We start from the raw sequence: 23,844 nt of genomic DNA, 5'->3' as shown, positions 1-23,844 counted from the left end.
CAGGATGTCTAGATCCCAGCCCAGCACCTCATCCACCAAATCTGCATCTGCTGTGGTCCCTGCTAGTCAAGTACGATCTAAGGGGGCACCAGTCAGAGCTGCTAGTGTGCCACCGACAGAAAAGAAGGACCACCCTACTCCACCACCTGCAAAGGTCAAAAAGGGACCAGATTCCAGCAGGCGACAGTCACACCAGCCACCCAGTGAGGCCTCACCCAAACACTGAGTGGACAGTGCCAGGTCCCTGCAGCGACTCTCAAGATGGGGAAGGGCCACAAGCCAAAGGGCACGTCACCTCAGGGCACGATGTCTCATGGTGAGGGGCTGGTGACCACCATATCATCAGGGATCGCAGCCACCTGCACCACAGTCACCACCGCCACTCCGACCGCCACCTGCACCGCCACCTGCACAGCCGCTGCCACAAGGTCAGTCTGCAGCATCCTCCTCAAGGATCAGCCATCCGAGGCTGCCAGAGATGGGATGGTGTCTCCATCTGCCACAAAAGTCACTTGCACCACGGCCAGCACTGGCAGCATCTCCGCCGCAGCCACAGCCACCTGCACCACCATCAGCACCGCCACGTGCACAGCCGATGCCACTCTGTCTGACGTCAGCCCCATCCCCAGTGGGTCAGCCGTCAGAGTCTATAGGTGACGTCCTGGAACCTGGACACACCACTTGAGGCACCACCTCCAGCACTGACACGAACCAGCAATTGGCAGCCTAAGTCGCTGCAGGATCGAGTGTGGCTCTGCCTCCATGGAGTATCATGCCACCTGTTCCAGGTACATTCCGTGACTAAGACACCCAGGTGAGAGGATGTCAACTGCCACACCCCCAGTGCAGCATCCCTGGGCACAAAGCCCCCTCCAGAACCAGTGGAGATATGCATCCACTCACCCAGTCCTTGACAGGATAAAGCAGTCTGGCCACAAAGCCCCCTCCAGAGCATGTGGGCAAACCACCCACCCACTTGAGAAACTGTGGCTTTGCACTCCCCAGGACCAAGCAGTGGGCAGTAAACATAAACGTTGCACTTGTATAGAGCACTACTCACCCGTTAGGGTCTCCGCTGTATGCTTACCGCTGTGGAACCCCTCCTGGCTTTTCCCTGTGAGGCACCCACTTCTGGACATCCCCCAGGGTGAAGCCAGGCATCTAAGCGCTGTCAGGGCCGTTGTGGAGATTAAGCAAGCTATTGCCCAGAGTTACAGAGTGGGACCCATTAATTAGATTAGGCACTGAGGTGAGAATTGTCTGGTCCAAGGGAATTGAGCCCAAGACCCGCTGAGGCGGAAATTGAACCCTGGTCCCAGGCCAGATCTCTGCATCAGGGTCTGACGCTCTAACCATTGTGCCACACTTCTCCACTTGAGAGACTTGGGAGACTGTGACTTTGCAATCCCAGGACCAAGCAGTGGGCAGTGCACCCACTTGAGGGACTTGAGAGAATATGGCTTTGCACTCCCCAGGACCAAGCAGTGGACATGGAGCTCCCTCAAGGAGCAGTGGTGTTGTGCCATCATCCGGCTGAGGTGCCCCACTTCCCCTTCCCCCTGAGGTGCCTATCTTTTTTTCAACTTGATGCCCCTGCAGTGTTCTCTCCATTTTGAGGCAGGTGTCATGTGTGGGCTTCGCCCATGCTTTTTGGGACCACTGGCCCACGGACATTTCATGGGACAGTGTACGGAATTGTGTACCTGATATAAATATTTGTGTATACTGATTATTAGCGGTTCTCTTAATCTATCTGATTGTTCCAATATTACACTCATTAAACTCATTTCTTTTGGTCCTTGCGTTCTTCCAGGGGGTGACAGGGTGTATTTGTGATGTTATTGGATATGTGTGTGTGTATGTTGTTGTGGGTGGGGGTGTTGCATGTCGTGTGTGTGTGTCACTCTCTTTTCCATCCTCCCCTCCACTGTGTGCTAGGTGCAGTACTCACCGTTGTCGTTGCCGCCGCCGCTGCCTTCTTTCCACTTCATGGTGTATTAATAGATACAACAACATGGGTAGGATCTGCAATTCTGGCTCCATGGTGTCCTAGTTCTTCCTTGTGTGTCGAAAGGTGAGAGTGGTTTCCCTTCTGTGTACTATTTCCGCCATGCTTTTGATGGCGTTGGTACTGCCCTGGAAAAGCTGGCAGATTGGTGCCTTGTAATAGTGTGGGTGGTACATTGTCTTCCGCCTGTCTGTTGGCGGTTACTACCACGGTGTTTGTTGCTACCGCCGTGGCGGTCGGAGTGGCTGTCTGTGTTGGCCATGGTCGTGATCCCATTTTTTTTACCGCTGGCCTGTTGGCGGTATTGCCGCCACTTTAACACCGACCGTCAGGGTTGTAATGAGGGCCTATGTCTTTTAGGTATTTCCCTTTATTGAGTTACATGTGATAATCAAATAAAAGTGAGCATGTTTGATTAATAGAATGCACATTTAGTTTATATTATTCTGTTTTGAATGCTCCACAATTTGATAATCAAGTTTAGTTGAATATAATCGCAGTGCCCAATCTAAAAGCTGGCTGTTCTGCTTTATGTTATTTAATATTGATTTCTGAAGAATTTCTAGAAGGCTGATAGTTAAGTCTCGTTTATTGCTATTATTCAAAATAACACAGTCTCCCAGATTAAAAATAAGTAAAAGGGCATCAGATCACTGTCTGCTTCTTTATTCTGAGAGTTTTAACAGTGGTGATGTAAAGTTATAAAGGCAGGGAACACGAATTTATGGATTAGAGAGGAATCTCCACAACAGGTGATAACAAGACAAATCGCCACCCCAATTCTACCTTAAGGCAACCGGGGAAGGAGGCAGTCGGCCTTCACTTGCAGTGCTTATCAAACTCAGCAGGTATTCTACAAGCTTTGCTATCATACTGAACGCCAGTCTTATTGTTCAAACAGACTGATGCAGATGTGATCCCTGAAACTCTAAATAGGTTTTTATTTTCTGCTGTGCAAAAATGAGTTTAGTGCTTACAAGAAGCGGAATGATGATAGCATTGTTGTAAAAGCACAGAGCAATTATGTTGGAATTTTTCCTTTTATTTACACTATTGGTAAACTGCTGCTACCATTGTACTTGTCATTATCACAGTTAAAATTCACATTGTGTGCACTAGAATGGGGCTTTGATTTTAAAATAAATCTTAAAAATGTAATGCTCATTTTCTAGTTCACTAACTATCCCTGTAATGTCTCATGGGATCGATCACTACCTGAAACACATCTCGCTCAAATATCACTCAGTGGGTTGTGGGGTGGATGCAGTCCAACTGATTTTTCTCTCTCAATTTCGCATATTGACTGAGTCCTTAGTGCAGTGGTCTAAAAAACTGAATTTTGTCTTCTAGAGCAATCAGGAAAAATTGCATCTAAATATAAATAACAAATCATAAATTTCCACTACCCAATATATCCCACAATAGGAAAGTCATGTGACAAGAACAGGACTTTCTCCTGTAATTCTGAGAAAGGACCAAACAGTTTGTTTTTATGAAAGAACAATCCTTTCATTATGGTGCGAACCTGAGGTTCCTCTGTGTCCATTGTTGTTAATTCTAGAAGAACAGCTCATTTTTTAAATGGGATAAAACACTCTCTACATCAGATACACTGGCTTTTGTGCAGGCAAAATATGAAGTGCAATACCACTGACCTGGTCAGTGCACTGCTCTGCCTCCCGTGGCTCCACCATGCAAGTAGAGCCCTTTCCCTGGCTCCTCTGAACTCCTGACCCCTGTCAGGAGTTCGAGGCCCTCCTCCACTCGCAGGCTTCTGCCTGCGCCTCATCCCTGGTGTCTAGTGGGAGAGCTCTGCTTTCCTACTAGGCTACCTTCTGCCTCTCTCCTCCTTTCTCTGCTTTGCTCTCTGCTCTGCTTCACTTCTGTCCCTTTGTGCTCCTTATGCTTCCCGCTATTCTCTTCCTTGTTTTTCTCTCACTCCGCTCTCTCTCTTTCACTTCCCCCTCTCTCTCTCTCCCCCGCCTCTGCTGCCCCAGCGGCCCTGCCCCCTTTTTGCGGCCTGCCCCCTTTTTCACACCGTTTTTTGCCCGCTCCTGCCTCCCAGCTGTCCTCTCCTCCCCCCACCTCCCTACTTAATGACGGCTGCTATGTGGTAGGCTGAGCAATACCACTGACCTGGTCAGTGCACTGCTCTGCCTCCCGTGGCTCCACCTTGCAAGTAGAGCCCTTTCCCTGGCTCCTCTGAACTCCTGACCCTTGTCAGGAGTTCAAGGCCCTCCTCCACCCGCAGGCTTCTGCCTGCACCTTATCCCTGGTGTCTAGTGGGAGAGCTCTGCTTTCCTACTAGGCTACCTTCTGCCTCTCTCCTCCTTTTCTCCTCCTTTCTCTGCTCTGCTCTCAGCTCTGCTTCACTTCTGTCCCTTTGTGCTCCTTTTGCTTTGCGCTACTCTCTTCCTCGTTTTTCTCTCATTCCGATCTCTCTCTCATTTTTGCTCTCCCCCGCTGCTGCTGCCCCGAGGCCGACCCCCTTTTTGTGGCCCGCCCCCTTTTTCTTGCCGTTCTTCACCCCCGCTCCCACCTCCCAGCTGTCCTCTCCTCCCCCCGCCTCCCTACTTAATGGAGGCCGCGCGCAGCGGAAGCCCCGCTGGTGCACCAAAGGCAATCCCGTCTTCACCTGGACCACACCCAGTACCAGAAACTCCGGCTCCCATCCCCCCACCGCCACCACGATCGTCTTCACTACGTCACTGCCACCCTCCGCGCCCTCAACACCAGCTACTCTCCCGCCTGTCTTCAAGTCTCCCTGCAGACCACCCGCGGACCCTTCTCCTGCCGGAACTGCACCATCATCAGGCTCTACGCTAATGAGGGCAGTATGCATCCATCTCAGATGTATCCTCCTCAACACCCTCTCCGTCCACAAGCACGAAGTAAAGCTAAGGAATCTACTCGACTCAGACTCCCCAGATGTCACCTTCCAGAATGAGACCTGGATGAACCCCTCCTCAGCGCCTGACATCGCCATAGCCATCCCGGACGGCTACAAGATTACGCGCAGGGACCGCTCCAACAAACCAGGAGGAGGCATCACCATCATCCACAAGATCACCCTCAGGATCACGACCAGCACCGAAGACACCCTCAGCACTGCCGAACACCTGCACTTCCAGTCCACACGTACCCGAACACCACCCCTCCGAGGCCCCCCTCATCTACAGGGCCCCCAGCCCCCGACAGCAGTTCAGCGACTCCATCACCGACATCATCAGCATGCACTCTCTCGCATCCACTGAGTACGTACTCCTTGGGAACTTGAACTTCCACCTCGAGAACACCAACAACAACAACACCTCCACCCTGCATGACAACCTCTCCAACTTTGGCCTCAAGCAGCTCGCCACGAAACCGACCCACTCTGCAGGACACACACTCGACCCTATTTTCTCCGCCAGCAATCACGTCTCCTTCAGCCACACCACCGAACTCCACTGGACAGATCACTGCTGCATCCACTTCTCCTTCAAGAAACTCACAACACACCACCACCCACAAAGGATCCCCCACCGCAGTTGGAACAAGGTCGCCGAAGACCAACTTATTGCAACTCTCTCCCGGAACCCACCTATCAACACCACTGACACTGATGCAGCTGCCTGCAACTTCAGGCAATGGGTCAACACCTGTGCCAATACTCTTGCCCCAATCAAGAATCCCTCCAACAGATGCACCGACAGAAAGGCCTTCTGGTTTACTGCCGACCTCCACGAATCTAAGCAAACCTGGCTAAGACTCGAAAGAAAGTGGTGCCAAGATCAGACTCTGTGAAACCACACAGCCTTCAAAAATGCCATCCGCAGACACCACCAACTCATCCAAGCCGCCAAGATAACCACCTTCAAAGACCAAATCAACAACAACGCACACAGCCACAAGGAGCTTTTCATTGTTGTGAAGGAACTCTTCAACCCCAGCTCCAACGGCAACGACATCCCGCCATCCCAAGACCTCTGTGACTCCCTAGCCTCCTACTTCCACCGCAAGATTACAGACATCCACGACAGCTTCAGCACCCAGACCCCCCCGGCAACCACCAACACCACAGATTCACCTCCGACCAAGCTCTTGGTCTCCTGGGCCCCCGTCAATGACAACGACACCATCTGAATCATGAACACCATCCAGTCCGGGTCTCCATCTAACCACTGCCCTCACCACATCCTCAACAAAGCAAGCTCCGTCATCGCACCCCAACTATGGAAGATCATCAACAGCTCCTTCTAGTACCCCACCTTCCCGGAGAGCTGGTAGCACACCGAGATCAATGCACTCCTCTAAAAACCCAAGGCAGACCCAAAGGACCTCAAGAACTTCCGGCCTATCTCCCTGCTCCCCTTCCCCGCAAAAGTCAATGAGAAGGCTTTCAACAGACAACTAACGCGCCTCCTCGAGGAGAACTGCACCCTGGACCCTTCCCAATCTGGATTTCCCCAGCAACAACAGTACCAAAACCACCCTCATCGCCACCACTGACTACATCAGAACCATACTGGACAATGGCGAAACTGCGGCCCTCATCCTCCTGGACCTCTCGGTCCCATTCGACACCGTCAGCCACCACACCCTCTGCCACCACACCCTACGCTCACGCCTCAGCAATGCAGGAATCCGCGACAGAGTCCTGGACTGGGTCACCTCTGGTCTCACCTGCAGAACCCAGAGAGTCCGCCTCCCCCTTTCTGCTCAAAGGCCGCTGAAATCATCTGCGGCTTACCCAAGGGTTCGTCCCTCAGCCCGACCCTCTTCAATGTCTACATTGCCCCGCTCGCTAACATCGCCGATCCCACAAACTCAACATCATCTCATACGCTGACGACGAGGACTCCGCCAAGACCAACCTCCACGAAGGAATAAAGGCCATCGCCGAATGGATAAAGAGCAGCTGCCTCAAACTCAATTCCGACAAGATGGAAGTCCTCATCTTCGGCTCCACCCCCTCTGCATGGGATGACTCCTGGTGGCCTGCCACTCTCGGAGCCGCTCTGACTCCCACCGACCACGCATGCAACCTAGGATTTATCTTGGACTCCTCATTATTCTTGACCCAGCAAGTCAACGCAATCTCCTCCTCCTGCTTAAACACCCTCCGCATACTCCGAAAGAGCCCTCGTAAGCAGCAAACTGGACTATGGCAATGCCCTCTACGCAGGAACCACGGCCAAACTCCAGAAGAGGCTGTAACGCATTCCAGAACGCCTCTGTTCGCCTTCTCCTGGACATCCCCCCACACTGCCACATCACAGACCACCTGAGAAACCTGCACTAGCTCCCAGTCAGCAGGAGAATCACCTTCAAATTCTTCACCCACGCTCACAAAGCACTGCACAACACCAGACCAGAATACCTCAACAGACGGCGCTCCTTCTACACCCCGACCCGGCATCTCCATTCCGCCGGCCTCACCCTCGTAACTGTCCCATGCATCCGCAGAACTACAACCGGCGGTCAATCATTCTCGCACCTCGGCGCCAAAACGTGGAACACTCTTCCCACCCACCTGCGCCAGACCAAAGACCCTCTTACCTCCAGCAAACGACTCAAGACCTGGTTGTTCGAGCAGTAGCAACACATCCCACCCCTTCCCCCCCACTCCTCAGCACCTTGAGATCCTCACGGGTAAGTAGTGTGCTTCACAAATTCCTGATTGATTGATTGAAGTGCCTGTTTGAGAAAATTCCCTCTGATTGCATGGGGACTTTCAATTTCTTGCTGAATTTTATTGCTGGTCTTTCGACTTTGCACACTGGTGCACTGTTGTTCAGTGCCTATTGTATGGGCTCTGAATGTAAACATGTAAAAATTGACTATCCCCGTTTGGCATTTTTTAATCTCTTGTAAAGCCATAGCCATGTTGTGGAAATACATTGCATGGAAAGTTAAATGTCACCTGTGGACTACGGCACTCATTGTGAGGATCGATGTGCAAGATTGGAATTGAATGAGTCTTAGTAAGACCTTGTGCGTTTTTGTAAGACATAGTAGAGGCTAATAAACATAAACCATAATGTGACAGGAATCCGTGTTAACATTTTAGGGGTTATTTGAAAATATATTAATTACAGAAAGCAAAAGGTAATTACATAACGCCTCTGCAGGAAACCTTGAAAAGTTACAAAATGGACAGTGCTTCCTCAACAGAACTCAAAATATTACATTGTAGAGACCACTGCAGAGCCTTCTTTTCAGTGATTTTAATAAATTGGAAAAAAATAGAAACACAGGAACAGCGAGATAGGCTTTGTGCATAAAAACTAAATGTGCACTATTATCCTGCAAATGCTAACAATTGTCAATGCATGTTAACTGAGTTCTAGTCAGGCAACCTGAACCATGACGTAATTAGGCATCATTTCTAATGATTAAAAACCCTCCCACAGCTTCAGGTCTACCAGTGTAGTCAAGCTACTATAGGTTACAACTGCAGTCTAATCAGTCAAAATGACCCTTTTGACAGGGGAAAAGTTGATGAATTGGTTAAACCCCTATTATCAATATTTATTAAAAATCCAATTCTGTGCTGAATTAGATATTTTGTAAATATTTAGGAAAAGTAACATTTGACTAAGTGCTTTTAGTGGGTACTTACTGCCTTTTTTAGCTTGCTTTAACTTTGCATTTGCACCTTACCTACTGGTCAGCCGCCTACTTTTGATAACTTGATTACTGCTGGGTGGCCTGTTCGGGATGCTGTAATCTCCTTTTGACTGGATGGGGGAAGCCAATAGTGTATTTAGGGGCAGAGTCAGTCAGAGCTCCACCCCCGTAAATGTGGCCTGCAGTACGGACGCACTTACTTTCACTGAGTGTTTTTAGTATATACTTACCACCCTTCTTTAGCCTGCTTTCACTTCAGTTTTGCACTTTAACTTCTGCTCAGCAGCCTACTTTTGACAACTTCATTACAGATGAGCGGCCCGTTTAAGATGCGGTAGTCTCTTTTTGATTGGCAGGGGGGAAAGCCAATAGTGTGTTTAGGGGTGGAATAAGAGCTTCAACCCCGGAAATGTGGCCCAGAATGCAGACACACAACAGATACATGCAGTGGGCATGCCACTGGTGAGTCTAAGGCATGCAGGTCTATGCCCGTCTGTGGCCAGCTGGAGTCAGGGGCCAGAAATTCTGCACCTTTTCAGGTAATTCGCTATTCTTTTAATCAGCCTCCTATAAAACAAAGTGATAACTCATTACAACAATACTATAAAACAACTAATAACTTTCTACGATTGATCACCGCCCACAGAAACCTCACCATACTACAACATATATGAATATTTGGTAACAACTTTAAAAATACATATATGGCCTAAAATCATAATACTTCAGAATTGGCAGAATACAATGCTTCCTTACATATTTACAGTATTTACAGAACAAAATACAATGAATGGTGTTTTGTTTTGAGGCAGGGTCACAGGGGCAATTGGATAAATTCAAGTACCAATTATTAGTCACTAGAAAGCTAATTAGACAGTGAAATCTGTCCAGCCTTAAACCAGTTAAAGTTAATCTGTGTTGGGTGTTTTGCGCATATTTTAAATATGGCTGTAAGTTCAAAGTAAACAGTGTAGTTAAATGCCTATCAGACACTAGATTTTATCACCTTGCAAAACAACCTTTGCTCCTCGCATAAAGCCAAACAATCTACTTTAAATTGCTTTTTACTAAAATTCATTAAAATCTCTGGTTGGTCAAAATAATCGTGATGCCTCAAAGCACTCATAACATTTTTCTCATACTTCAGCCATGTAAGCTGAAAGGCTGCGTCTGACATCAGGCAATCCATCACAATATCACGATGAAGGGCAGCTTGCTCTGTTGTCCAAATCTTTTGCCAAAGTAAGATAGGTTGTATTTTGACTAAATCATTCAAGAAGGATAGACCCAACTCAGCATGACACATAAAGGTTGAGCAATATCAGGCACTGCAATTAGATATCTCTGAAAAGAATTCCCAGCCACTTGCAACAATTGGCAGTCAGAGTATCCCCATGCTCCAGCCCCATATATTGCTGTTGATACACATTTTGATTTGTAAATAGTTAGTAACTCCTTCACAGGTTTCCTTCCCACTTTGTTTTAGTAAAATGACAAAGTGCTGTAATAGTTATGCTAAATTGGAGCTTCCTAGTGTTAACGGCCTGCTTCTGATCAAACATGCAGCCCAAATATGAGAATGTTTGTGTAAATTCAATACTAGTACTTTTGATGATCAAGTTTCTACATTGGCCTTCTCCCGCACTTCATAACAAAGATTTTTCCCTCATTGATAGAAGGCTTACATTTTGTGTAAAGTTCACAAATGTGGTCACCAACCATTGCAGTTGAATTGGGGTATGGGCCATTAGCACAGTTTTGTCAGCATAGAGTAGGACCAGAATTAGGTGGTGCCCAACTTGTGGCAGATCACTGCAATGCTCAGTCAGAACATGCCGCAGATTATTGATGTAAACTGTAAATAAGAAAGGTGCTAACACACAGCCTTGCCTGACTCCTCTCTCTATGTTGAATTTACATGTGCATTCTCTCTTAATCCCATACATCTCCTTGGCCATACTACCTGTATACAAATGCCTCAGAAAATCAGCTAACGGAGGACCCCCTCAAAAATCATTCATGATGCTCCAAAGCTTTTCATGAACCACATGTTCAATCGTGCCAATGCCAGCTCAAAAGTCAGACTGAAGGCGCAATACAATTCCTTTAGATTCGACCCATTCCCCTAATCTATTCAACAAAACACATCCTGCTACTGTAACTAATGAATCCAGTAGTGATATCGGGAGATAACAGGCAGGATTAAGGTGGTCCCCATTCTTACTTATAGGTAGTGTAAGAGATTCTGACCAAGTAGGTAAAAAACCTATGCTAGAACAGGCACGTAAAACTGATGTTAACAGAGGAACAATTAGTCTTATAAAAATCCAATGGGATACTATCTGGGCCGGGAGCCTTTCCTCCTGGAAAAAAATACAGGCGTTTATTGTTTCACTGGGCTCACCTAATGTGATGTTGTTAGATGTAGCTTGGACAGGAAGCACAAACACAACATAGAAGCTATATTAGAATAAATTTAAAAGTGGAACTCACATCTGTAACTTGGAGCACTACTAGTGAAGGGTATCATAATAAGATATAAAAGTCACTATCTCAAGACCTTTATTATTTTTCCGAGGTTCTGCATGGTAAGTGATCAGAAAAGGCTGAAAAGAGGAAACCCGGAGAGGGAGCAAACTTATAAAGTCATAAGAGTGAAGGAACTCTCTATATATATATGTTATGAACTTTTATTAGAACCTCACTAACGAAACCTGACAATAAAATCCTTGAATAACAATACACTTGTATACCTTAACTACTGACCTATGTCTCTTCTGTCTGAACCTGTTAACAAAGAAATCTCGACCGGGGAAAAGGCGCAAAAAGTAGCCAGCTAACAAAAGGACTTTGATAAACACAAAATTTGATCTTTTCATACTCAAAGCATTTCCTGCTGAACGTAGGTCTAGGAGTCCTCGTCCAGTGGCTATCCAGATTTGAGAGGCCACCCTCAGCTACAGTTTGCAACATTGTCCCTCTGGAGGATTTAGACTTCCATTTCAGAGACAAAATCAGGATGGAAAATCCTTGACTAGGTACAAAACGGTTTGGCTTATCTGACCCGCGCTCCGTATTACTCAGTCTGATATTACACCTAGGTTCCGATCACACACAAGCAGTACTTTCAATCAGCACTTTAGATTTTCTTGGTTCTTTTTCTCTTAAATCGTTAAAATATTATATCTCTGGTTCCCCTAATTAGATTGTTGTTGTTTCTGTGTCATTTTGCTTATTAGGTACTTAGTTTACTAAGTTTTACTTAGTTTGGCCTGTCTGCTTTGTACTGTAGCTACCAAGGTGTGAGCTCAGGATTATATTGGCCATACATTTTATTAGAAACAGTTTTCTCTTTGTCACAAGCTTTTATTCAAATTAAAATGTAAGCTCCTAGTATGCTCTTCTTACGTCAAACATGGTGAAAATGTAGTGGTGCAGAATTATTCTAAAAGAACTGAAAGCAATGGCAAAGAATACCTATTCTTTACTGTAATGGCATTCAATGCTCAATAATCCACACCTATTGTCAGATCACCAATTGCTTAAGGGACGAAGACGATGGGAGCACTTGTCCGTGATATGAAATGCCTAATGAAGCCATTAGCTAAATTCAGTCAACACCTTTAGTGGGTTTGGGTTTATTCTTTCATTGTGTAGGAATAGTATCATATTTTGCAACTTAAATGTCCATAAAGCAACCCGTAGTCTTCAAGTGTAATAACATCGAAGATTAAAGGAGGCAATTAGGAGTGGCTAGCATAACCCGTAGACATTTGTAACCTTTAATCGCCTAACCTTGATCTGATAATTAACATTGGACATTCTGGTTTCCCTCCACCTGAGGGTATTTTCTCACAAAGTATCCAGATTGGTTTCCTCCAGCTGAGGGCATTTTCTGACAAAGTGTCCTGCTTTTCCGCAGTAAATACATAAGCAAAACTTCCTTCTCTGATTTTTTCTTCTTGGCACAAAGATTTGCACACACTTCCAAAATGTATGCGCTATTGAGGTGTAGCTTGTGCGTTGTCAGTTGGAATTGTCTGAGTATGAAGACAGAAGTTCCCACGTCTCTATGCATGCCATTCCTTTTCTTAATGATCTATCTATTAAATTTGCTAATTTATTAGGCACAGTGGGTTGATTAGCCACCAGTGAACAGCATCTGAGATCCTCTTATAATCTGTGATAGAATGCAGAGGCCAAAGTCTTATTAGTCAGTGCAGTTTCTAAGCTTTAAATCCGCCATTTGGCCAATATACACAGTAATAACAGCTTGCTATAAAGTGAATAATTTGGAGAGCTGCTTGCATAATCTTTCTCCGACTACTGCATCACTTTAAACTTTTTTTAAATGGTTGTATAGTGTTAAAACTGAGGTCCAGATTTACTAAGGTTTTCCATAGGGGTTGTAAGACTTTTATGGCGCAGCCCGACGCAAAGTCCTTTAAGACATTTACTAAGCCACACAAAGCCACCTTGTCTGGGTTTGTGTGGTGTAGTCACTACAAAGTAACTTCAGTTACTACAAAGTAACTGAAGGTAGCACGTAGCTCTGCCTTGCATTACCTTGTGTTGAGGAGGTGTTCTAGGGGTGGAGAATGTGTGTTTCCATGCATCCACCCATGGTTTTTGATTCAATCCCAGATTTACTAAGGTAAGTAAGCCTGGAATTCTACAAAAGTCCAATGCCTCCAAGAAGCAGATGTAAATAGTAGAAATATCTTTAGTTCTCCTTGTGGCTTCCTCCTTCTGAGGGTACTGTATTCTTCGGCATACGTAGAAAGAGGACCTTGCTTCTAAGGATTGTTTTTGTGCAGGAAGGCATCCCTTCCTGCACAAAAACAATCCTGTCTGTAACTCAGATACCCTTGTACCGTGGTGCAAGGTTGTCTCCTTTGGCGGCACACAGCGCACCAGTGTGATTAGACACCAGAAATGTGCAATATCATAAAAGATTTGGTGCTGTTCTGTTCCTTCCCTTTCATGCAACTCAGCACACCATCTTTTCTTGCTACCCTGCCTTGTGTGAAATGTTAGCAAATATGCCCCCAAGGATTTTTATTTTAATATTATGAGCAGTGCCCAAGTGAGAGTGTCCTTGGTCAAGTACAACAAAATAAAGGCACCCTTAGCAGTATCAGAGGAAACTGGGTATATCATGCCATAAAATGCAAATTTTACTGAGTCACAACGAACTGAAAACACGGAGTCTCCTTTAAATTTCTGAGGTGGTGCCACGTTAGAAGAGCCTGCCCTGAATGCTACTGCATCCAGCATGGATTGACTTAAAGTCTGGTAACTAGGACTGGGAGCTAGCTTACTAAAGTCTTCTGGATCAGGAGATTTTTTTTTAAATGATTAAGTAAACACGCTTGTTCACTATTAGCAGTCTTTAAGTCCTCCTGAATATTGAAAATGGTGAGCGACTTAACCTGAATCGGATTCAGATCATAACTCGTACAAGAGAATATTACAGCCTGGCAAACTGTCGGGTTTTGCAGGACTTTAATGTGACTCCACCAAACTATCTAGGGCAGTGGTTCCCAACCTGTGTTCCGGGGACCCCCCCCCTAGGGGTTCCGTGCAGCCATCTCAAGGGGGTCCGCGACTGCTTAGAAAATTAAATATTATTAACTTATTAGGTCCCCAGCTTTCAGTAGTGATTCAGTAGGGGGGTCCCCAGATTCCAATTATGATTCAGTGGGGTTCCCTGGATTCCAGTAATGATAAAGTCGGGGTCCACAGAAGTCTAAAGGTACTGTAAGTGTGTAAGCACGGATAGCTTAACCACAAATGGTAGAGGCAATGGGAGTGAAAGAGGAAAGAGGGAGCCGGAGCTCCACGGTTTTCCTCTGATGTACTTTCAAGGGACTCACAGAAGTGTTCATACAGCCTAACTATAAGCATGTACTATAAAAGAACAAACAATTACTAAAAGTCACAGATAGGAGCAGTACAATACAAAGGTGCTTTTCGTTATTATGCATACTGGCTTCAGAAGGGCAGGCCGCAATGAACCTAAGCCAACGTTTGAGAAGCCAGTATCAGAAATTGTGAACACTAGCTTGAAACCAAACCTGGAAAACAGTATAAAGGAAGCAAGGGACAAAACACAGCCAACCAAGCCAAATTGTAACCCAGAAGCTAGACAAAGTACAGGTGAAAGTCTGGAAACAGAGGGAGACGAGAGAAGGGGTAAAACAACAAATGTGAAGGACAGGTAATACAATTAATGAACTATAGTGACAGCGAAGAGCCACTACAACACAAGAAGTTGCCAGGCACATTTCCAAGATAAGTGCATAGTATATAAAGCATTGCTGCACTAACAACCAGGAAGCTCCACACCTTTGACCTTCTAGGGTACAATTCCTAGCACCTCAACCACTTTAAGCCGGCCAGCCACAGTTTCACTGGGATTTTAGTGCAGCCTCTGTTAAAACGTCTTCCCTCTTCAGATCCCTGTCTTGGCACACCATGTTTCATTCCTGAAGCACTATACATCATTTAAAGACCAATTGAAAGAATGTATTGATACGTCAAGATTGGCTTCTTCTTTTTACTCCTTTTACTCCTAGTAGAAAGATAAGGCTATCTTCCTGGACTCTTCCTGTTAGCACTTTACCATCGAACTTTGAATCACAATATTTTGGTCCTTTTCTCATTAGAACAATCTTTTCCCTTACATTTTCCTCATTCTTGAAAAAATATTCTTGCTTTTCATACTTCTTAATTCAAAACTTCAATTCAATGCAATAAAGTGAACTGATATCACTGTTTGCACTTTGAACCATCTGCTATTATTTTACAATATCAACTTGAGTATGAAATATGTGACTCCTAAATGTCTTTTGCTAAATCAGAGAGCATCTAGTGAACATTTGTGGGAAGATGTTAGTTACTTCCGTCCATGCCCACATGTTGATTTGTCAATATTCCAGCACCATCCTTATAAACCTGGTACATCCAGAAGAGAATATACTGTTGAATCTAGAACAGGCTCATCATAGAACATCCTTGGCTCCAGTTGAGTACCCCACAGCAGTACTGATTAGCATGAATAAAGCTAATCAAATGTTAGAGCAATGCCTGCGCACAAACTACCGGTCAACAGAATATTGTCCTGTAGCAAAAACAGCCATGGTAGTGAGAAGAAACGTTTAAGAAAGAGCTTACAATGTTAATGCCATAAGATCATCTTTATTACCTATAGGTATTTAGAGAAATCCCAATAACTAGTACATCATGTGAGTGTATTTTAGAACCAAGGATTGTTTTAAATTCTGCTTTTGTGAGCTATGTGTGCTCAAATTAAATTGCAGTCACTTGCAGATTCTGAAGTGTGAACATAGGAGGTATTATTGTTTTTCTGCTATAATATTCCACAATTGTTATAGTCTTGTCAATAACCAGGGTAATTTGCTATTGCTTATACAAAACAGCTTATATAGCTCAGTTATTGATATTATCCAAACTTTCAGGGATCCTCTGGTAGGTTCATCTTCAGTCCAGCTACAGGACTCATTTTTCTAAAAGCAGTTATCGCCATAGGCTCAGGGATCTGTTTAACACCAGATACATTAGTAATTTCATTCCAAGACAAGAGCCATAGGATGATATTTGAGCACCCCAGCCCCTAGATATTCACCACGGGGTACTGTAGCACTGTTCTGCAGCAACATTGCAGTTCTGACTTGATTAGTTGTTTCATACCTGCTCCCCCTGCTTGTATGCATTCCTGACACTCTACTGCAATCTCAAGTAAAATGTGACAACACAAGAATTCAAATATTCACAGCTATCTTGGGTGCAGTTTACTACAGAAACTCCACCCAAAGTTTACAGAACTGGTTTTGCCTGTTGGCTGGCAACTGGAGAAGACTCGCCTTTGTGAATTATTGGTGATTTCTGTGGAGTGTGTTTAAAACTTGAAAGAAGAAAAGAACAAATAGGGTAGGAGAACTGTTGATGACACTGATAATATTAGGGACACTACTGGGCTGTGCAAATGTTGGCATTGACTATGTTTTTCTTGGAACTAGTTTATGCAGATTTGAAAATGGTAGGATAGTGAACAATATCCAGGGACAAATTAACTCTGCTGGTAAATCAGGAACAAACTAGTCCTCTTTTTATCTTGCACAAATCAGGTATTCATCAAAACAGAGGTACAGCATTACTGGCAAAATGCATCTCTACTCCTTGGGAGAGTCAGACCAAGCTACTAGAGTCTTCAGGCCATATGTACCAGTATTGGTTTCTGACGTAATACTTTTCAAAAGTGTCTAGTGATATATTATTATTGAACCCCAGGAAAAAGAGCATTGTAGTTAATGGTTTAGTGCCTTGTGTTTTCCCACATATGCGAACGCAGTAATTTCAATTACTATTCAGCTAGAAGGCCATATGTTCACTGTGACTTTCCTCTCTTCGTCCCCTCTTTCAATTTTCTTAATCTAACATTGCTTGGTATCTCAGAATCCATTGATGCTAAGGGTGAGATGAAGGCATGTGGACACACGCACTTCTGTGGAAACTTTGCCCTACCCCTCATGTTTAATGGCTGCTTCCTTCCATTCACAATTCTCCCCTAAGACTGACTCAAAGCTCTTCTCCAGATAATGCTAAGAACTTTTTTGAGCAAAGGTGGTAGTCACACCAAAAATTATAGTTGGTGTTTTGGAGGGGTTTTCTGCAATGCATTATAAATGTGTTCATCTCGCATTTGGAATGAGTTAATATGACCTAACAGCATGGAAAATTGTTCTTGGTAGCACCATCAAAATGGGAGTGCTAGTTTTGCCATACTCACTGTACAAAAACTGATGGCATCACAGGTTATTTCCATTAAAAAATAAATTTGGAGTAAAATCAACTTTAATGACTGTGGCAAGCCAATTATCAACTTATAGTATCACTGCAACAGGTGTGAATAAGGACCTAAATGTTACATAGAACTTGGTTTTGCAAATGTCAAAACATACTCATAGCTCAGCTTTCAAAAATGCACAGTCTCAAGTAAGGATTTGTTCCTAATAACACACAGGTTTAATAAAATCTTTTTATAATAATCAGATTCAATTTAAACATGTTCATCGTAATACCTAAAGCTCTGTAGATATAAGAACCAGATTGTTTTGATATTTGTCCTTTATTTAAAACATCAGATGTATTAATTACAAGATGCTTTCTTGAGACTAACACTCACTCTGAGCTCTGAGCTCTGCTCTTGTTAATACAGATTCATTTAGAACTCAGTTCAATGTATGAGGTGTTTGAAGCAGTGCAAACATATCTCCAGGAGCAGCTGAGCACTTTAAGACACAAAGAGAAGCAGTGATTTGCCCGCAGTTGAGCAATGTTTGGTCAATGCCAAAGCCAGAATTTGAATCCATGATCTGCACCATGTAAAATGACGCACTGTCTGTTCACTCTGGCTGCCGCTTCAAGTGTGTGCGAAAGGCACTGAAAGGGATAGTGCACTATATTACAGGCAATAGGCTCTAGCACCAGTTGAAAAGCAAATTCATACTGGATTGGGGCACCACAGCAGTAAAAGACAATCCAGTGGTTTGAAACTTCCACTCCATCCAGTCGCAGCACTTTGAAGGTGTGGGAGAGCAAGTATCTCCCCAAATATGGATGTAGCGTGTAACTGCCCTTAATGTCTGGGGATACCCCTGTACTCTCCTTTAGGGACCGTTTGAGCACCATATACCATAAGTGCTCAGTCATTTAACCTTCAGGCACCCTGTTTGACCAATTGCGCAGATACAGGGGCAGACTTGTTCCATTATTTGCATGGGCCACATTCCTATGCAAATGAAGAATGCCGGTTGGGATCACACAAACCTAAAATGTTTTGTTTTGTTTTGTTTTTCTAGCTGGTCAAATAGTCTTCAGGTAGTAAAGCTCGAATTTCCCAAAGCGCTACTTATATAAAATTAGGTTACCCAAACCAAGTAACCCACATGGAATGTGTAAAATGATCAGTTACATTTTAGTAGTCACTATACTATTTAAAAGTAGTTGGTCAGTCACAATGTCAATAGATTCCAGGGCATGTTCACAAACTGCATTTTGTAGTGCATTTAGTAGTATTACAGCAATGCTAATAACATGCTACAAAATCCTATTCACTAACCTCTGTGCAGAGGTCTAAGGGCCTCATTACAAGTGCTAAGGTCTAAGGGCCACATTACAAGTGTACCAGTTCGAGGACCGCCACACTCGCGTTGACGGTCGGGCCGTCGCACTCCAGGCGGTTCAGCCGTCCCATTACAACCCTGGTGGGCAGACTCACCAGGGAAACGCCATCCCCATTGGGAATATGGTTCCTGGCGGCATCATGACAGCGGTCAGAGTTGCACTCAACCAGGGTGGTGCTGAACTCAGCGCCGCCTGGCTGATTTCAGTCATAAATCCTTTTATTTGGCTTAAACCTTAAAAGTATAAAAACAACATGTTGTGCAAAATTAATTATAAAAAATCCTATCCCACAATGAATTATACAAAGTTCTTTAAAAGTTTCCTATTACATCATGCAATCAAATACAAAGTTCTTAATTCATTCTAATTCTTATCAGCCAACTCTATTTACATAATTCATTAAATTATTCTAACCTTGAACAAATTTCATTTTCCTACTAATCATTCAAGTTACAACATGCCCACCAAATTGACCCACATGAGATTCTAATAAGGCTTAAATCCTTACAGTTTCATAAAGTGCAATTTTCAATATAAAGTGCTCTGTATTTTACTTCACGCCTCGCTATAACTTGGCAAATTTTCTATGTTACCGTCAGCCAACATCATTTTAAATAATCAATTTACAACAATTTAGTCTCTTCATTTACCTTTACTACCTACATTACACCGGACCCTATAAATCCAGTTAAAACCCCTCTTAATCCAATTGAAAATTGGCCTAGTGCACAAGTTACAGTCAGAAACCTCATGTTGATTAGTAATTTGAGCGCTTGATCCCAATTAATAATAATATACTCCTGAAAAATTGGTCTTAAAAACTTCTTATGCACTTCTAAAAGCCAGTAACAATCCAAAAGTAGATGTTGCGTGCCACATTTCTGTAGTAAACCACAAGTACAAAGGCCCTGGGTGTTCTTAAGAAATGCTTTTACTTTGGGATCCCTATAACCTGGGTTTAACCCAATTCTGAGCTGTAACACTGAGGCCCTCATTCTGACCTTGGCGGGCGGCGGAGGCCGCCCGCCAAAGTCCCGCCCGACTTTCCCGCTGGGCTGGCGGGCGGTCGCCTTCAGACCGCCCGCCAGCCCAGCGGGAAAGAGGCTTCCACGATGAAGCCGGCTCGGAATCGAGCCGGCGGAGTGGAAGCTGTGCGACGGGTGCAGTTGCACCCGTCGCGTATTTCACTGTCTGCGCAGCAGACAGTGAAATACATGTAGGGGCCCTCTTACGGGGGCCCCTGCAATGCCCATGCCAGTGGCATGGGCACTGCAGGGGCCCCCAGGGGCCCCGCGACCCCCCCTACCGCCATCCGGATCCCGGCGGTCCGACCGCCGGGATCTGGATGGCGGTAGGGGGGGTCGGAATCCCCGCGGCGGTGCAGCAAGCTGCGCCGCCGCGGAGGATTCAATGGGGCGGCGGTACACTGGCGGGACCCCGCCAGTGGTGCCGGTCCGACCGCGGCTTTACCGCCGCGGTCGGAATCCCCATTGGAGCACCGCCGGCCTGTCGGCGGTGCTCCCGCGGTCCTCCGCCCTGGCGGTCAAAGACCGCCAGGGTCAGAATGACCACCTGAGTCTCTTAATCTTGGGTTAGGTAGAGCCTCTATAGAGGGGACATTTTCTGGATTCCTCCATCCACCCACCACAGCTTGGGTTGAGATTTTACACTCCAGGTACTTCAGATCTATTTCTCTTGCCCATTCCTTCACCATTATTCGTAGGTTCTGTTTCAGAATTTGTTCTCCACACCACTGATTGCTGGGTAAGCCTACGAGGACGCAAATCTTTTCTAACTGTCCTCTCACTTGTAACGCCCAGTGTACCTCACTTGTTATTATTTCTTTTTTACACAATCTCGCAATCTTACAAATCCCCTCATCCTCTCTTATGCTTAACCAGAAATTCAGCGCCGCTTGCAGTCCCCGATAAGTCCATGCCACCATTTGACATTCTGCTGTTATAGCTTGTAGCATACTTGAAGGAGGCAGCGATAGCATTCGCTTTACGCAGATGCCTTCTTCTGTCTCCCAATTTAATTTCCTCGAAACTGTTAAAACTTCTACCCCATATTGAAACTGGGGACGTACCATAGTATTAAAAGCAGAGATAACCGGCTGGAGGGAAGGTCCTCCATATTTACTACTAAATTGTCTCAATCCTCAAACCGATGATAGTGCTTTATTTTTTAAGGGCTTCAATATGATCTTTCCATCTCAAATCTGAGTCAAACCACATGCCTAAATATTTATATTTTTTTACCTTCTCTATTTTTTCTCCTCCTAGAAGGTAAATAAATGCACTCTTTTCTTTCCCTATTGACATTATTTTAGTTTTATCCATATTTACTACCATTTTTTTTCTTTGGCAATAGGAATAAAACACCTCCAATTTCCTTTGTAGCCCTAGCTGCCTCACATCCATTATCACTAGATCGTCGGCATATAGTAAACAGGAAACATGCACTCTATCCATTTTTGGGCATAGGCCTTTAGTCTCCTTCAGCAGCCCTGGCATGTCTGACAAAAATAATGTAAATAATATTGGGGCCAACACACAGCCTTGGCGAAGACCATTTTTTATAGGGATCTTTTTTGAGAGTGAAACACTCGTATCTAAAATTACTTTGGCCCAGTTTTGTGTATGCAGACACTGAAGGAGAAATAGTAAATCCAAACTGATCCCTAACTGTTTTAGCATATCCTACAATAGTTTTCTGCCTCCCAAATCAAATGCAGCACAAAAATCAACAAAACAGCAAAACAGGCTTCCTCGCAATTCAATTGATTTTTTTGCTAAAGACCACAGACTAAAGCAGTGGTCAATTGTCGAGTGCCCTTCTTTAAACCCGCCTTGTTCTACTGGTATCAGATCATTTACCTCTGCCCATTCTTTGATCAATCCCAGCAGTATATTTGTAAATACCTTTTCTCCTACATCTAATAAGCTTATAAGACGGTAATTTTTTGGTTGTGTAGGGTCCTCATTTTTGTGGGTCGGTCTTATCATAGCACCCTTCTAATTCTCTGGGAAATACCCGTAATCAAGAATTTTACTAAATGTGGTATGAAAAAATTTGACCCACCAATCAATGTTTTTTTTTTTATTATTATTGCTCGGAGATTGTCTGGGCCTGCCGTTTTGGTTAGTTTAAGTGTTACAATAGTTTCTTTTATCTTCTGTGGGACAAAAGCTAATCGCATGTCCTCACCAATCCTCATAGTAGCTCCATATTCTTCCTCAGCGATGGAACCTTTATATATATAGTAGACAAACATTTATACCAATCCTCTTCTCCAATCAGACACCGCATAGTTCCTGACATTTTCCCCTCCCTTAGTAACTGCCAAAAGCCCCTGATATTCTGTGTGCTTATCACCTCAATCATTGAATCCCAGTTCTTCTTAATATATGCCCGTTTCCTCTGTCTTATGATTTGTTTATAACTTTGTTTTTCCTGGCAAAGCTTCTCTTCAATAACCACAGAAGGTCTTTTCTTATATTCCCCTTCTAATCTTCGCACCTTTTGCTTTTTACACCTGAACTCCCAATTAAACCAACTATTGCTATTATTAATCTTATATGCTTCTCCCTTCGTCTTTCCCTCTTGCAATATTTTTTATTAAGTTTTCAAGCAGTCAGCCATTAGCACAATTCCCCTATTATAGCCTTTGAACATATCTTTTGGATCTTCTTCCATTCTAAGATTTGGATAGTTTACTATCAGTTCATTAAGCGCTTTCAAACTACTTTCTGTGAGTCGGGTTGTTATCCTGCGAGGGTACTCGACCTGCACTATCAGTGCCTTTTCTCTTTCTTTTTGATTTTTATCTGCTGACCGAATTGTTAAATGGAATGGCCAATGGTCGCTACCCTCTGTATACCCAACTCCGAAGTCCAACACCTCTCCAAAAAACAGGTATTTGTGAAAGTCATAGGGCGTGCCTGATTGCCTATACGAAAGGTCTGTTTTGCCGGGCAATCCGTATTCATACGTCCGTTTAAACAGAACACACCTAGTGAACCTAAGATTCTTACTAAGGACAAATCGCAGGCAGAACATTCTACATTAGGAAAAATGCTATTTGGGATTTGTGCAGCTACCAGTAGCTCCTTGTACAATTTATCACTACTATTGGGATCAAGTTTGTGATTAAAATCTCCCAGCATTAAAGTCACATATCCTGCTTTACCAATACATAGTGATACCAAGTCTTCCTCAAACAGCCCCCGCTGGATGTCAAAATCATGCATATACCCCGGTTGTATGTACACATTAATTATCAAAAGCTGTTTCGAACCTCCTATTGTATTGTAAAGATCTACATGGCCAGCTAATAACCAGCGACATTTGGTTTTTATTTCTGTGAACTTGTTCGCTATTCTAGTTGAGGCTAAAGTTATTAGGCCCCCAGACGAGCGGCCTAACCCTTGCTATGTTGCTCCCCTAAAAAGTCTCATAAAACCATCTACTGGTTCAGGTTCCTCGCACAGCCAAGTTTCCTGGAGACACAATATATCATTGTTTTCTAGCTCTCTTTTAAATAGGTCTTGTTTTAAATGTTTTTTATAACTTCCCAAATTCCAGGAAAAAATCAAATGGCTGTGCCCAGGGCTTAATTCCTAGTCTACATCATTCAATTCTCCCCCACTGTAATTATCAAGGGGCTCAGAACGATTCCTCCACTGTGATTCATTAAACTCAGTAACTACAGTTACGCTTAGGCTGCCATTATTTCCATCCACACACCTTCTTTGATTTTTTATTACATAACAAATTACACTGCACTTGATTTGGGAGCAGGCCTGCATGGCACCTGAGGACTCTACTGTTTCGTTCCTCACCCTCTAACTCACTTCGTTGCACTAGTCTTATACCCTCCTTTGTTAACTCCGCCTCTGCTTGAAGTACCAATTGTCTGATATATTCAGAATAGAAGAGTGCTTTGGTCACCTCTTCCCCCTCTGAGTTTAGTATAAATCCTATTTGCTTTAAATCTTCTGACTTAATCTCAC

The sequence above is a fragment of the Pleurodeles waltl genome, chromosome 6, assembly GCF_031143425.1.
Source record: "Pleurodeles waltl isolate 20211129_DDA chromosome 6, aPleWal1.hap1.20221129, whole genome shotgun sequence".
Lineage (NCBI taxonomy): Eukaryota > Metazoa > Chordata > Amphibia > Caudata > Salamandridae > Pleurodeles > Pleurodeles waltl.
This window is presented reverse-complemented; position numbering follows the sequence as displayed.